This window comes from Siphateles boraxobius, unplaced genomic scaffold, assembly GCF_051911475.1.
Source record: "Siphateles boraxobius isolate OS27281-9 unplaced genomic scaffold, OSU_SipBor_1 269, whole genome shotgun sequence".
Lineage (NCBI taxonomy): Eukaryota > Metazoa > Chordata > Actinopteri > Cypriniformes > Leuciscidae > Siphateles > Siphateles boraxobius.
In genome coordinates, this window is record NW_027508886.1 from 763,194 (window position 1) to 778,824 (window position 15,631).

The 15,631-nt window shown below is 45.9% G+C and overlaps 10 non-coding genes across 10 annotated transcripts; all 10 read right to left on the bottom strand.

The window, feature by feature from the left end:
* Positions 1-1,454: 1,454 nt before the first annotated feature.
* On the bottom strand, positions 1,455-1,526 carry trnap-agg (transfer RNA proline (anticodon AGG)). The gene has a single exon. It is a non-coding gene; the product is annotated as a tRNA-Pro (tRNA).
* A 5,876-nt stretch (positions 1,527-7,402) lies between these two features.
* On the bottom strand, positions 7,403-7,474 carry trnaq-uug (transfer RNA glutamine (anticodon UUG)). The gene has a single exon. It is a non-coding gene; the product is annotated as a tRNA-Gln (tRNA).
* Positions 7,475-8,237: 763 nt separating this feature from the next.
* On the bottom strand, positions 8,238-8,311 carry trnai-aau (transfer RNA isoleucine (anticodon AAU)). Its single transcript has one exon. It is a non-coding gene; the product is annotated as a tRNA-Ile (tRNA).
* Positions 8,312-8,399: 88 nt separating this feature from the next.
* On the bottom strand, positions 8,400-8,471 carry trnap-agg (transfer RNA proline (anticodon AGG)). The gene has a single exon. It is a non-coding gene; the product is annotated as a tRNA-Pro (tRNA).
* A 765-nt stretch (positions 8,472-9,236) lies between these two features.
* Positions 9,237-9,308, bottom strand: trnaq-uug (transfer RNA glutamine (anticodon UUG)). The gene has a single exon. It is a non-coding gene; the product is annotated as a tRNA-Gln (tRNA).
* Positions 9,309-9,398: 90 nt separating this feature from the next.
* On the bottom strand, positions 9,399-9,471 carry trnaf-gaa (transfer RNA phenylalanine (anticodon GAA)). The gene has a single exon. It is a non-coding gene; the product is annotated as a tRNA-Phe (tRNA).
* Positions 9,472-9,922: 451 nt separating this feature from the next.
* On the bottom strand, positions 9,923-9,995 carry trnaf-gaa (transfer RNA phenylalanine (anticodon GAA)). Its single transcript has one exon. It is a non-coding gene; the product is annotated as a tRNA-Phe (tRNA).
* A 93-nt stretch (positions 9,996-10,088) lies between these two features.
* On the bottom strand, positions 10,089-10,162 carry trnai-aau (transfer RNA isoleucine (anticodon AAU)). Its single transcript has one exon. It is a non-coding gene; the product is annotated as a tRNA-Ile (tRNA).
* An 88-nt stretch (positions 10,163-10,250) lies between these two features.
* Positions 10,251-10,322, bottom strand: trnap-agg (transfer RNA proline (anticodon AGG)). Its single transcript has one exon. It is a non-coding gene; the product is annotated as a tRNA-Pro (tRNA).
* A 3,338-nt stretch (positions 10,323-13,660) lies between these two features.
* On the bottom strand, positions 13,661-13,733 carry trnaf-gaa (transfer RNA phenylalanine (anticodon GAA)). Its single transcript has one exon. It is a non-coding gene; the product is annotated as a tRNA-Phe (tRNA).
* Positions 13,734-15,631: the final 1,898 nt, after the last annotated feature.

The window sequence follows — 15,631 nt, forward strand, 5'->3', positions numbered from 1 at the left end:
AAACAAAATTACTAGCATGTATTGCTAACTCTTCCCTGCCTGAAACAGAGGATCAAACTTTCCTCTCTAAAAGAAAAACTTTTAAAAGGGTAACCAAAATAAATAGCCTGTAAGACTACCTCTTCTCTGCTTGCACAGAGGCTAACAATATTTTAACTTGAATGCTAAAATCTTCCCTGTCTGCACAGAGGATACCAACAACTTCCCTGACTATTCAGATGATCAAACTCTCTTCTCTAAAAGAATTTTTTTAGAGGGTAACACCACAAGGTAACAAACAACAAAACAAATAATTAGCAAAATACTACTAATCTTCCCTGCCTGACACAGAGGATATCTTTTTAACATGTGATGTTAAAAACGTCCCTGCCTGAACAGAGGATATATTTTAATCTTTAAAAGACAACTTCTAAAGGATAACTTTGGGTAATCAAACACTACAGCTGTCTGATAACTCTTTCTCTGACGGCACAGAGGATAATTTTTACTGGTTTTTCAACGGTTCTTTGAATGGAGTGAAACTCACCAAATTATTGTTGTATGGAAAAAATTCCGTCTGGAAACTCAGTCAGAGATCTTTGTTGAGCTTGGTTCTGGAACTCAGTTAGCTTTGTTGAGATCTTTGTTGAGATTCAGTTCTGGAACACAGTCAGCTTTGTTGAGATCTTTGTTGAGATTCAGTTCTGGAACACAGTCAGCTTTGTTGAGATCTTTGTTGAGATTCAGTTCGCGAACTCAGGCAGCTTTGTTGAGATCTTTCTGGATTCAAAAGATTCAGTCTGGAACTGGAAAGTAAGATCTTTGTTGAGATCTTTGAGCTTTGAAGTTTCAAAAGTTCATTCTTTGTTGAGTTTCAGTTTCTCCATCCGGGTCACGGCACCATCTGTTGTGAACTTCTTCTTCTCAAGTGTAGAAAAGATAGAGTTGCAGACCAGGAGATTGTTGAGGTATAAGTTCTTTATTTCGTTGCTGTAGTCATCTCAATCAAGTCTAACTAAGGGAACTTTACATTGTAGTTTATATACATTTCAAGAGGAGGAGTTACATAAAGGTGGAAACAAAAGCATGCAAATGAGGCATCTGGGTTAAGGATGTGCCCTAGACTGAGAGTGTTACCAATCCTAATCCAATCAGCATAACAGTGTAATGTAAATATCCTAATCCAATCAGCCAGACTCTTCACCGATACCTTCACATTATCTTAATGGCCAGGCAGTGCATAAAGACAAAAGGTGATAGTCTCAGTGCTCTGACCAATTTAACTTACAATAGAGAGCTGGACAGACAGGAACAGGCAGGTTTGTGACATCATTTACCTTAGATACAAAATTCACACTAATAAACTTTCTCAGTTTCTATGCTATTGTATTGGAAGCTCAATTATACATTTAAAATAAAATTTGTAATCCTACACCCTAATCAGGCTGAAGAGATTAAAAGCAAAGCCTAATAATGGGCTCGTCCGGGATTTGAACCCGGGACCTCTCGCACCCTAAGCGAGAATCATACCCCTAGACCAACGAGCCGAAACATACATCCTCCGTGCTGCTGTCGGGCCGCAAACATTTCAGCTTCCATGGCTTAAAGCGCAATTTTCTTATTAAATCAACAATTAAAAGGTAGCCGGTGCAAAGTTTCCAGCACAGAGGAAATGGGGCCTCTTTTTTTGTGGTCATTGGAAATCACGCTGCAGGACCTGCACACGAATAATGAGAAGCTTACTTACAGGAGCCTGGTCTGCAACACTGGACCCAGTTGATGTTGCAGGAGCAGAGGCAGCACTTGGCTGGACAGAAGGCTGTGGAGGAGACTGCAGAGGAGGCTGAGCAGGGCGCAGAGGAGGAGACTGCAGAGGAGGCTGGGCAGGGCGCAGAGGAGGAGACTGCAGAGGAGGCTGGGCAGGGTGCACAGGAGGAGACTGCAGAGGAGGCTGGGCAGGGTGCAGAGGAGGAGACTGCAGAGGAGGCTGGGCAGGGCGCTGCAGTCCTGTGGGTGGCTGTAGTGAGGATAGTCCTGGTGCAAAAGGACAGGGGTTGAAAGCCTCCTCACTCCTCGATCCTCGCCTCCTCGCGGTGCAATTAGAGAATTGAGATGTCCTTCAAGATGGCTGAGCTCGATCGGTTTCCGGGTCATAGGCAAGGCAAGGCAAGGCAAGGCAAGTTTATTTCTATAGCACATTTCATACACAATGGTAATTCAAAGTGCTTTACATAGAAGAAATTAAAATAATCAAAAGAAATCAGAATAATTAAAACAGTTTAGAATAAAAGATAAAATACAGAAATCAGAATAATTAAAACATAAAATAAAATACAGTGCAAACAGTCGGACGAACAGTGGCACAGTGCTCATTCAGTAAATGCACAGCTAAACAGATGTGTTTTGAGTCTGGATTTGAATGTGACTACTGTAGGAGCACATCTGATCTCTTCTGGAAGCTGGTTCCAGCTGCGGCGGCTGGCATAGTAGCTAAAAGCAGACTCGCCATGCTTAGAGTGAACCCTTGGTATTTCTAGCCGATGTGATCCTAATGATCTGAGTGATCTGTTGGGTTTATATTCAGTGAGCATATCTGCAATGTATTGAGGTCCTAGGCCATTGAATGATTTATATACCAGTAATAATACTTTAAAATCAATCCTAAATGTAACGGGCAGCCAGTGTAAAGACCTGAGGACTGGTGTGATGTGTTCATATTTTCTGGTTCTGCTCAGAATCCTAGCAGCAGCGTTCTGTATGAGCTGCAACTGTCTTATGGTCTTTTTGGGAAGGCCAGTGAGAAGTCCATTACAATAATCCACCCTACTGGTGATGAAAGCATGCACAAGTTTTTCTAAGTCTTGACTGGAAACAAAGCATCTAATTCTTGCAATATTTTTCAGGTGATAATATGCTGATTTAGTTATTGCTTTGACATGACTACTGAAACTAAGGTCTGACTCCAGAGACACACCCAGATTCCTGACTTGATTTTTAGTTGTTTGACCCCTAGACTGAAGGTATGCGTTCACCTTGAGAACTTCATCTTTGTTTCCAAACGCAATGACTTCAGTTTTGTCTTTGTTTAACTGAAGAAAGTTTTGGCACATCCAATTGTTTACTTCATCAATGCATTGGCAAAGGGAGTCAATGGGGCTGTAATCGTTAGGCGATAGGGCTAAGTAGAGCTGTGTGTCGTCTGCATAGCTATGGTAAGCGATTTGGTTCTTTCTCATTATTTGGCTCATTGGGAGCATGTACAGGTTGAATAGGAGTGGCGCAAGAATTGAGCCTTGAGGGACTCCGCATGTCATGGATGTCCACTCAGACTTATGGTCTCCTATACTCACATAATAACCTCTGCCTCCTAAGTATGACCTGAACCATTTTAGGACTATCCCAGAAAGCCCGACCCAGTTTTCCAGCCTGTCAAGAAGTATTTTGTGATCGACAGTGTCAAATGCAGCACTGAGGTCGAGTAGTACCAGCACTGATAATTTGCCTGTATCAGTATTTAAGCGAATATCATTTATTATCTTTATGAGCGCGGTCTCTGTACTGTGGTGCGGTCGGAAACCAGATTGAAAATGGTCAAAGTATCCATTCGAGCTTAAGAATTTGTTCAGCTGATTGAAGACAACTTTTTCAATGATCTTGCCTATGAAAGGAAGATTTGAGATCGGTCTATAGTTGTTTAATATGGTCTTATCCAGATTGCTCTTTTTCAGGAGGGGCTTGACAACAGCAGTTTTCAGGGAGGTCGGAAAACTCCCAGAGAGAAGTGAGGCATTTACCACTTCTAGGAGATCTGCTTCTAAGCTGTGTAACACATTTTTGAAAAAAGATGTGGGAAGTGCATCAAGGGCGCAGGTTGATGTTTTTAGTTGCTGTACGGTTTCTTCCAAAATTTTGCCATCAATTTCTTCGAAATCAGACATAGTGGCTACTTTCTCGTGCTGTTGTTTGATCTGCCTGACCCCAGCGCAACTCAAGGATGAGCTGATCACCTTTCTGATATTATTGATTTTCTCAGAGAAGAAAGAAGCAAACTCACTGCACTTTCTCACTGAGAGCATTTCACTGGGAATCTGGCTTGGGGGGTTTGTCAGTCTCTCTACAGTAGCAAAAAGAGTGCGCGTGTTGTTTATATTGCTGTTTATAATATTCGAGAAAAAAGTCTGTCTAGCTTTGCTTAGTTCCTTATTGAAAGCATGGATGCTGTCTTTGTAGATGTTATAATGGACTACAAGTTTTGTCTTCCGCCACATGCGCTCTGCTTTTCTGCATTGTCTTTTCATATTTTGCACTGCTGTTGAGTTTCTCCAAGGTGCTTTTTGTCTGCCACTCTTCTTCCTGACTTTCACAGGAGCAATATCATCAATTACACTCTTAACTTTTGAGTTAAAAGAATCAAGGAGAAAATCAACAGAGTCAGCAGATATGCTTGGTGTTAAAGATATAGCCTTCATAAATAGTACACTAGTATTCTCATTTAAGCATCTCTTCTTGACAGACACAGATCTAGCTTCAATGGCAGGAGAGATCAATATATCAAAGAAAATACAAAAATGATCAGACAGTGCTACATCCTTAATAACAATTGATGAAATGTTTAGACCCTTACTGATAAGTAAATCTAGAGTGTGTCCACGATTATGTGTGGCTCCATGTACATGCTGAGTCAGATCAAAAGTTTTTAAAACAGTTTTGATTTCTTTTGCCATATTGTTTTCTGCATTATCTATGTGAATGTTAAAATCTCCAGCAATGGCAAAGCAGTCAAACTCTGAGGAAATAGAACTTAACAGTTCTGTTAAGTTCTCAGCAAAAGCTGGAGAGTATTTTGGAGGCCTGTAAACAATGATAAGTAAAATGCGTGGAGCACCTTTTAACACAATACCCAGATATTCGAAAGACGGGTAATTCCCAAATGATATTTGCTTACATTGATAGACATCTTTATAAAGAGCAGCTAAACCTCCGCCTCTTCTGACAGCTCTGCAGACACTCATAAAAGTAAAGTTAGGAGGGGCTGTTTCATTGAGGACTGTTGCACTGTAGCTGTCTTCTAGCCAAGTTTCATTTAGCAACATAAAATCCAGGTTGTATGTGGTTATTAAGTCATTGACTAAAAGTGATTTATTTTTAAGTGAGCGGATGTTTAAAAGTGCTAACTTAACAGTCTTACTTTTTGTCCCCACAGCAATCTTGGTATGTCGTGTAATAGGCACCAGATTAGATGGGTTTGCTGTACGGCTTTTGAAGGCCTTAGACTTTCTATCATGTAATTGAACAGCAATAGAAAAACATACAGGCACACTGGGTTCCCGCTTGTTCTGTAAACATTTGAGAAAGTTATTGTTATCATAGCGGGGACCCGACACATATCACTGAGAGCTGGTATCAGTTGTTTTTGGTTCACCTCGAGCCGCTGGAGGAGGGTGTGGGCCCTGGCGCTGTGGCAGAGGCCGAAGAGCTCTCACAGGGGGAGGGGGAGGGCGAGCTGGGCCCGTAGGCTTTGGTGGTTGTGGGGCCTGGCGTTTTTTGGTTGGTATCTGGGGGCTCGCAGCAAAAGAGTGGGATAGTCTAATTCCAGCGTGCACCAGTTGTTCCATTTTCTCTGAGAAGCACAGAAGTGGAGATGCTGGAGAGAGTGATAATGTTTCCAGTGAGAGTGATTTTTGCTCTGGTGTTATTGGAGGCTGTAATATGCTGTCCTGGTTTCCCTGGCTGTTTTCCAGAAAGTCGTCCTTGGGTGCTGTATATTGGAGCAGTGCTGGTATGTCACAGTCTGTCTGTGGTGAGCTCTGTGGGCAGGGCTCAGCTGAGATTGTGTCCGTGAGCAGAGGTTGTTGTGGCTGAGTGGTGTTATCACTGTCCTTGTGTGATGTGTCAACCGCATGTCCATTCAGGGGCTGAAGTGAAATCCTGTGGTCATTCATACTGTATCCAGGTGTGTGTGTGCCATTCAGGTTGAGTGGATTTGCACACATTGCAGAAGGATGACGGAGGGAGAAGTAGATATTGTCCTTTAGCACTCTTGAACCAAGTTTGTTTGGGTGGTGGCCATCCTGTTGAAACAGTTGCCTCTGACTCCAGAAAAGATTGAAGTTGTCAATAAAGTTCACTCCTTTTATATTGCAGGTTTTTTGCAGCCATGTATTAAGCCCAAGCAACCGTGAAAACCTGTTTGTTCCTCTTGCTGGGAGTGGTCCACTGATGAATGTTTGAACTTTCAGTCTTTTAAGTGTTTCAAAAAGTTCATTGAAATCCTTTTTAAGAAGTTCCGACTGCTCTTTATGAATATCATTCTTCCCCACATGAATGATGAGTCGATTTGCAGTCTTATGTTTCATCAGAATGTTCTGAAGTTCCCTGTTTACATCAGATGTTGTTGCTTGTGGAAGGCAGCACGTTGTTGTATCCCTGCTATTAATGTTTCTGATTGCGGAGTCGCCCACTATCAGAGTCCTGGGCTCGGCTGCACTGTGAGCTGAGTGCCGCTGTCTGCTCGACCTTGAGCCCCAGTTAGCATCAGTGTTAGCTACTGGCTGATTCTGTCTGTGTGTGATCACATTCATCAAATTTGGGGATTCCTCATTCATTAATACTTCAAATCTGTTCTCAAGATGTATAGGCGGTGGTAGGAGACCAGTGTTTGCAGTCCTTGTCAGAGCCGTATCTGGGGTAGAGGATGCTACTGCAGTAATATGTGATGCTCGTGACAATCTGATGTCTCGAGTGCCTTTGGGTCTCGCACCCTGTTTGTGCCATCGATTAGTAAAACGATCGGCTTGTTTCTCTACACTCAGTATGGCCTGTCGAGAAGCACTAGATTCATGGGACTCACCGGCTGTATGCTGAGGACGTCCATGACGAAGCTCTGTTGTGTGTTCCGTCTGGTTTGGTGGTCCCGCAATTAACTTTGTTTCAAGGATTGCAATCCTTTGTAAAAGTCTGTGGCAGTTGGAGCAGCAAGTAGATTCCAGAGGAGGCATTTTCTTATCCTTATGAATGTAGGCAGTTTTGTTTTCTCTTCCCCGGAATGTAAGCTTTCAGTGGGAGGCTGGTTGAATAAAATAATTCTGCTTTTTTTTGTAGTAATCCAAACGTTTGAGCACTGTGCTGATTTGCTGAAGTTAAAATTAGGTGATAAAAGGAGATAAAATATAGAAATATAAAAGCGATAGAGCAAAGCGCGGAGCAGTAAGCGAGAGCGTCCGAACAGTAGCTGAGCAGGAAGAAGGAAGGAGGGAGGAGGACATAGGATGGAGGACAGAGGAACGAGGAGACGAGGAGGGATATTGAGAAGCACCCTATGTTTCCCCAATTCCGACTCGGTTTGAGAGTGCCAATTTCACCGCCACGTCAGCAGTTGCGCATCACCTCTGTTTTTTCCCTCCCTTCCGCGAAGAACCAAAAAAGGTTCTACCGAGATTTGAACTCGGATCGCTGGATTCAAAGCCCAGAGTGCTAACCATTACACCATGGAACCAACACACCCTCCCAGTTGTCTGTCTGAGAGGCAGATAGCGATGAGGCTAGGTGGAATCAGGTAGCCTAAAGGAGGTGGGAGTGGTTCCTCTGCCGAAACCCGAGATTGAACCAGGGACCTTTAGATCTTCAGTCTAACACTCTCCCAACTGAGCTATTTCAGCCAGGTACTTGTGCTGTTTAGCCTGGCAAATGAAGGTCCCACCGAGATTTGAATTCGGATCACTGGATTCAGAGCCCAGAGTGCGAACCCTTACACCATGGAACCTCGGCGTGTGTCAACTTTTCCCATGTGGTGCAGAGATTTAAGTCATTCAGAAGCGCGATAGCAAGGAGCAAAAGAAGCCTTTGTCTTTTAAGCCCATGTTTCCCCAATTCCGACTCGGTTTGAGAGTGCCAATTTCACCGCCACGTCAGCAGTTGCGCATCACCTCTGTTTTTCCCCTCCCTTCCGCAAAGATCCTAAAAAGGTTCCACCGAGATTTGAACTCGAATCGCTGGATTCAAAGCCCAGAGTGCTAACTATTACACCATGGAACCAAAACACCCTGCTAACTGGCTGTCTGAGAGGTGGAATAAGGTAGACTAAAAGAGGCGGAGGTTGTTCCTCTGCCAAAAACCGGGACCTTTAAATCTTCAGTCTAACGCTCTCCCAACTGAGCTATTTCGGCCAGGTACTTGTGTGGTTTAGCCAGCATGGATGTATGGGAGACCGCCCGTCATTTTCGAGAAGAGCAGAACGAAGGTCACAGAGAGAAAATGAGTGGCCCGTACGGGGATCGAACCCGCGACCTTGACGTTATTAGCACCACGCTCTAACCAACTGAGCTAACCGGCCTCTCTCTGGCACATTTTATCCCCAATTGCTCAGAAATATCCTGGTTGCCCTAATCAGGCTGAAGAGATTAAAAGCAAAGCCTAATAATGGGCTCGTCCGGGATTTGAACCCGGGACCTCTCGCACCCTAAGCGAGAATCATACCCCTAGACCAACGAGCCAAAACATACATCCTCCGTGCTGCTGTCGGGCCGCAAACATTTCAGCTTCCATGGCTTAAAGCGCAATTTTCTTATTAAATCAACAATTAAAAGGTAGCCGGTGCAAAGTTTCCAGCACAGAGGAAATGGGGCCTCTTTTTTTGTGGTCATTGGAAATCACGCTGCAGGACCTGCACACGAATAATGAGAAGCTTACTTACAGGAGCCTGGTCTGCAACACTGGACCCAGTTGATGTTGCAGGAGCAGAGGCAGCACTTGGCTGGACAGAAGGCTGTGGAGGAGACTGCAGAGGAGGCTGAGCAGGGCGCAGAGGAGGAGACTGCAGAGGAGGCTGGGCAGGGCGCAGAGGAGGAGACTGCAGAGGAGGCTGGGCAGGGTGCACAGGAGGAGACTGCAGAGGAGGCTGGGCAGGGTGCAGAGGAGGAGACTGCAGAGGAGGCTGGGCAGGGCGCTGCAGTCCTGTGGGTGGCTGTAGTGAGGATAGTCCTGGTGCAAAAGGACAGGGGTTGAAAGCCTCCTCACTCCTCGATCCTCGCCTCCTCGCGGTGCAATTAGATAATTGAGATGTCCTTCAAGATGGCTGAGCTCGATCGGTTTCCGGGTCATAGGATGGAGGACAGAGGAACGAGGAGACGAGGAGGGATATTGAGAAGCACCCTATGCTTCCCCAATTCCGACTCGGTTTGAGAGTGCCAATTTCACCGCCACGTCAGCAGTTGTGCATCACCTCTGTTTTTTCCCTCCCTTCCGCGAAGAACCTAAAAAGGCTCTACCGAGATTTGAACTCGGATCGCTGGATTCAAAGCCCAGAGTGCTAACCATTACACCATGGAACCAACACACCCTCCCAGCTGTCTGTCTGAGAGGCAGATAGCGATGAGGCTAGGTGGAATCAGGTAGCCTAAAGGAGGCGGGTGTGGTTCCTCTGCCGAAACCCGAGATTGAACCAGGGACCTTTAGATCTTCAGTCTAACACTCTCCCAACTGAGCTATTTCGGCCAGGTACTTGTGCTGTTTAGCCTGGCAAATGAAGGTCCCACCGAGATTTGAATTCGGATCACTGGATTCAGAGCCCAGAGTGCGAACCCTTACACCATGGAACCTCGGCGTGTGTCAACTTTTCCCATGTGGTGCAGAGATGTAAGTCATTCAGTCCAGAAGCGCGATAGCAAGGAGCAAAAGAAGCCTTTGCTTTTTAAGCCCATGTTTCCCCAATTCCGACTCGGTTTGAGAGTGCCAATTTCACCGCCACGTCAGCAGTTGCGCATCACCTCTGTTTTTCCCCTCCCTTCCGCAAAGATCCTAAAAAGGTTCCACCGAGATTTTAACTCGAATCGCTGGATTCAAAGCCCAGAGTACTAACTATTACACCATGGAACCAAAACACCCTGCTAACTGGCTGTCTGAGAGGTGGAATCAGGTAGACTAAAAGAGGCGGAGGTTGTTCCTCTGCCGAAACCCGGGATTGAACCAGGGACCTTTAAATCTTCAGTCTAACGCTCTCCCAACTGAGCTATTTCAGCCAGGTACTTGTGTGGTTTAGCCAGCATGGATGTATGGGAGACCGCCCGTCATTTTCGAGAAGAGCAGAGCGAAGGTCACAGAGAGAAAATGAGTGGCCCGTACGGGGATCAAACCCGCGACCTTGGCGTTATTAGCACCACGCTCTAACCAACTGAGCTAACCGGCCTCTCTCTGGCACATTTTATCCCCATTTGCTCAGAGATATCCTGGTTGCCCTAATCAGGCTGAAGAGATTAACAGCAAAGCCTAATAATGGGCTCGTCCGGGATTTGAACCCGGGACCTCTCGCACCCTAAGCGAGTATCATACCCCTAGACCAACGAGCCGAAATATACATCCTCCCTGCTGCTGTCGGGCCGCAAACATTTCAGCTTCCATGGCTTAAAGCGCAATTTTTTGATTAAATCAACAATTAAAAGGTAGCCAGTGCAAAGTTTCCAGCACAGAGGAAATGGGGCCTCTTTTTTTGTGGTCATTGGAAATCACGCTGCAGGACCTGCACACGAATAATGAGAAGCTTACTTACAGGAGCCTGGTCTGCAACACTGGACCCAGTTGATGTTGCAGGAGCAGAGGCAGCACTTGGCTGGACAGAAGGCTGTGGAGGAGACTGCAGAGGAGGCTGAGCAGGGCGCAGAGGAGGAGACTGCAGAGGAGGCTGGGCAGGGCGCAGAGGAGGAGACTGCAGAGGAGGCTGGGCAGGGCGCAGAGGAGGAGGCTGCAGAGGAGGCTGGGCAGGGTGCAGAGGAGGAGACTGCAGAGGAGGCTGGGCAGGGCGCTGCAGTCCTGTGGGTGGCTGTAGTGAGGATGGTCTTGGTGCAGAGGGACAGGGGTTGAAAGCCTTGCTGGAAAGATGGGAGTTGCTCTTTCCAGTGGACAGGAAGCTCTGCAGGCGACTGGGACACCTGGCCAAGGGTCCACAATGCTGGAGGAGCAGGATAAGGGGCAGGAGCAGGGGCAGTAGCACGAGCCGGGGCAGGAGCAGGGCCTCTCGAGCCTGCAGTGGCTGGAGAAAAAAGAAAAAACTTACCCACTTACAGGGTTTGGCTGGAGACAAAATCTTTTGTGCCAGCTGTGAAGCAAATAAATGCTTCCCCCGCGCCAACAGGGCCTTCACATTGGTCGCCAGCAGTGGGCTGTTCTTAGTGGCAGTAGGAGGAGGAGGAACAGACACAGTGGCAGTGGGCACAGCAGCAGTGAGGACAGATGCAGTGGGCACAGTGGCGGTGGGCACGTGGGCTGGAGCCTGCCTCTTCAGCACGTATGCTTTGAAAAGGGCCATATTGGTGTTAGGCCCGGCCTTTGCCTTCTTCAGGTAGGTGATGAGAGCCTGGGCCTCCTTGCTTGGGTCCTCATACACCTCCTTTATTGACCTACCCTTAAAATCCTCAAACTCCACCATCAGACACCAAGAGTCTCCTGTCCTGTGGGCATCCTGCAGCATGGCCTGTTTTTTTCTGATAAACTTCTACAGCCTCGCCTACCTCCCTGATCTGCGAGGTGTATCTGAGGAACAGGTGTTTGTTGTCCGACAGCGGGTTGTCCCTCTCCTCCTCCCCCAAAATGCTGCTGACCAGATAGCAGGCATACCACAGTGAGTTCTTCAGCAGCCACAGGAACCTCTGACCCTGGTGTTTCCCAAACTGGATCTTGCAGTGAGCCAGAACCAGGAACTGGTCTCCAGGATTCCCTCCATTCTGCCTCACAAAGGCAGTGGCCTCAGCCAAGACCTCCTCTTTACACCTGGCCCTCCCTGCCAACACGATCTTCCTCCTATTGGCCTCCTCAGTTGGCCCCATAAGGAGTCGACCCTCAGAGGTTCTTCGTAAAACCGGGTATGCATACATAATCTGAAAGGACACAGGCATAAACAGAACGTTACATAGCTGTCATATTCCAACTGAAAGTATTTTACTACAGCATTTTTTTATGTAATTAATTATTATAATATTATAATAATTAATGATTATTATTATTATGAGCATAAGCATTATTGTTTTTTATACAACTGTGAATCACTTTGAATTGCCTTGTGTACAAATTGTAAATAGTGTGATGAACTAATTAATAAGAAAATAAATAACACTTCTTGGTACAATCTTGCTGGTATCATGCCATGCTTAAATCGTTTTGTTTTGTTTAGCTTTTGTGGCAGAGATTACTAAGAAACACCAAATATAACATAAAGGCGTTTATGACAATTCATAATAATATGATCATCAAACAGATCTAAAACTTAAAATGGTATATCAAATCGTTTTGGTATATCTTTTATAACATAGTTGAGAATCATTTGTTGAAACAAAAAAACACTTGTTTTTGCCTATTCATGTCTTTTTAAATATGTATAACATAGTATTTAAAAAGATAACATAAATATGTATACTGGTGTATAACATAGTATAGTATAACATATATGAATTCAACTTTTTTTTTTAAAGGTTTTAGTAAAAATCTTCTTGTGCTCAAAATAATGTAATGAATGACACAAAAAATACTAAATTAACAACAACAAAAAAATGGTTTAAGGAGGATATAGCTTAATTAGCGGTCGGCTAATTATCTTGACAGTAGTGACAATTTTTTTTACTGTATATCATGGTAAAGTTGCAGGTTCACATGTACAGAAGAAAACGTGTGCTATTACACGCTAGCTGGCTTTATTGCCATGTTTAATTGTCTAAAAACAAACACTGTTTATGAATAAATAATGATCGATTATAGAGTCGTGAAGAATAGACTTACCTGTTGCAAAGATTGCAAAGATGACGATAATAACAGCGGTCGCCGATTGGTCAAAAGTAAGCCACAGGAGCAGAGCCAGGAGAGAAACGCGATTGGTCAAAAGTAAGCCACAGGAGAGAAAGGCGATTGGTCAAAAGTAAGCCACAGGAGAGAAACACGATTGGTCAAAAGTAAGCCACAGGAGAGAACAAGATTGGTCAAAAGTAAGCTACAGCAGAGAAACACAATTGGCTCACGTGGGCTTACTTTGGGCTTACTTTGGCTCAATCGGTAGGAAGCAGTAGGCGCAAGCGAGAGGTAGTGGGATCAATGCCTGCATTCTCCAGTGCTGTCCATCCTTTTTACGCCCCACTTCAAGGGGCACTACCTAGATGAGCTCTTGCGGCTCAGTGCTGCCGAAAAAGTTTTTTCGAACGAGGTACTGCACACATTCCTGGCAAAAGCAGGTCCCACCGAGATTTGAACTCGGATCGCTGGATTCAGAGCCCAGAGTGCTAACCATTCCACGATAGAACCTTGGCGTGTGTCAACTTTTCCCATGAGCAGCAGAGATTTAAGTCATTGAGTCCAGAAGCACGATAGCAAGGATTTAAGTCATTGAGTCCAGAAGCACGATAGCAAGGAGCAAATGAAGCCTTTGCTTTTTAAGCCCATGTTTCCCCAATTCCGACTCGGTTTGAGAGTGCCAATTTCACCGCCACGTCAGCAGTTGCGCATCACCTCTGTTTTTTCCCTCCCTTCCGCAAAGAACCTAAAAAGGTTCCACCGAGATTTGAACTCAGATTTCTGGATTCAAAGCCCAGAGTGCTAATCATTACACCATGGAACCAACACACTCTGCTAGCTGGCTGTCTGAGAGGCAGATAGCGATGAGGCTAGGTGGAATCAGGTAGACTAAAAGAGGCGGACGTGGTTCCTCTGCCGAAACCCGGTATTGAACCAGGGACCTTTAGATCTTCAGTCTAACGCTCTCCCAACTAAGCTATTTCGGCCAGATACTTGTATGGTTTAACCAGCAGGGATGTCTGGGAGACCGCCCGTCATTTTCGAGAAGAGCAGAGCGAAGGTCCCAGAGAGAAAATGAGTGGCCCGTACGGGGATGAAAACCCGCCACCTTGGCGTTATTAGCACCACGCTCTAAGCAACTGAGCTAACCGGCCTCTCTCTGACACATTTTATCCCCAATTTCTCACAAATATCCTGGTTTCCCTAATCAGGCTGAAGAGATTAAAAGCAAAGCCTAATAATGGGCTCGTCTGGGATTTGAGCCCGGGACCTCTCGCACCCTAAGCGAGAATCATAACCCTAGACCAACGAGCCGAAACATACATCCTCCCTGCTGCTGCCGGGCCGCAAACATTTCAGCTTCCATGGCTTAAAGCGCAATTTTTTGATTAAATCTACTATTAAAAGGTAGCCAGTGCAAAGTTTCCAGCACAGAGGAAATGCGGCCTCTTTTTTTGTGGTCATTGGAAATCACGCTGCAGGACCTGCACACGAATAATGAGAAGCTTACTTACAGGAGCCTGGTCTGCAACACTGGACCCAGTTCATGTTGCAGGAGCAGAGGCAGCACTTGGCTGGACAGAAGGCTGTGGAGGAGACTGCAGAGGAGGCTGAGCAGGGCGCAGAGGAGGAGACTGCAGAGGGGCTGGGCAGGGCGCAGAGGAGGAGACTGCAGAGGAGGCTGGGCAGGCCGCAGAGGAGGAGACTGCAGAGGAGGCTGGGCAGGGCGCTGCAGTCCTGTGGGTGGCTGTAGTGAGGATGGTCCTGGTGCAGAGGGACAGGGGTTGAAGGCCTTGCTGGAAAGATTGGAGTTGCTCTTTCCAGTGGACAGGAAGCTCTGCAGGCGACTGGGACACCTGGCCAGGGGTCCACAATGCTGGAGGAGCAGGATAAGGGGCAGGAGCAGGGGCAGTAGCACGAGCCGGGGCAGGAGCAGGGCCTCTCGAGCCTGCAATGGCTGGAGAAAAAAGAAAAAACTTACCCACTTACAGGGTTTGGCTGGAGACAAAATCTTTTGTGCCAGCTGTGAAGCAAATAAATGCTTCCCCCGCGCCAACAGGGCCTACACATTGGTCGCCAGCAGTGGCCTGTTCTTAGTGGCAGTAGGTGGAGGAGGAAAAGACACAGTGGCAGTGGGCACAGCATCAGTGAGGACAGATGCAGTGGGCACAGTGGTGGTGGGCACGTGGGCTGGAGTAATGTATATAATAATGTAATGAATGACACAAAAAAATACTAAATTAACAACAACAAAAAAATGGTTTAAGGAGGATATAGCTTAATTAGCGGTTGGCTAATTATCTTGACAGTAGTGGCATGTTTTTTACTGTATATCATGGTAAAGTTGCAGGTTCACATGTACAGAAGAAAACGTGTGCTATTACACGCTAGCTAGCTTTATTGGCATGTTTAATTGTCCAAAAACAAACACTGTTTATGAATGAATAATGATCGATTATACAGTCGTGAAGAATAGACTTACCTGTTGCAAAGATTGCAAAGATGACGATAATAATAGCGGTCGCCGATTGGTCAAAAGTAAGCCACAGGAGCAGAGCCAGGAGAGAAACGCGATTGGTCAAAAGTAAGCCACAGGAGAGAAAGGCGATTGGTCAAAAGTAAGCCACAGGAGAGAAAAACGATTGGTCAAAAGTAAGCCACAGGAGAGAACGCGATTGGTCAAAAGTAAGCCACAGCAGAGAAACACGATTGGCTCACGTGGGCTTACTTTGGGCTTACTATGGCTCAATCGGTAGGAAGCAGTAGGCGCAAGCGAGAGGTAGTGGGATCGATGCCTGCATTCTCCAGTGCTGTCCATCCTTTTTACGCCCCCCTTCAAGGGGCACTACCTAGATGAGCTCTTACGGCTCAGTGCTGCCGAAAA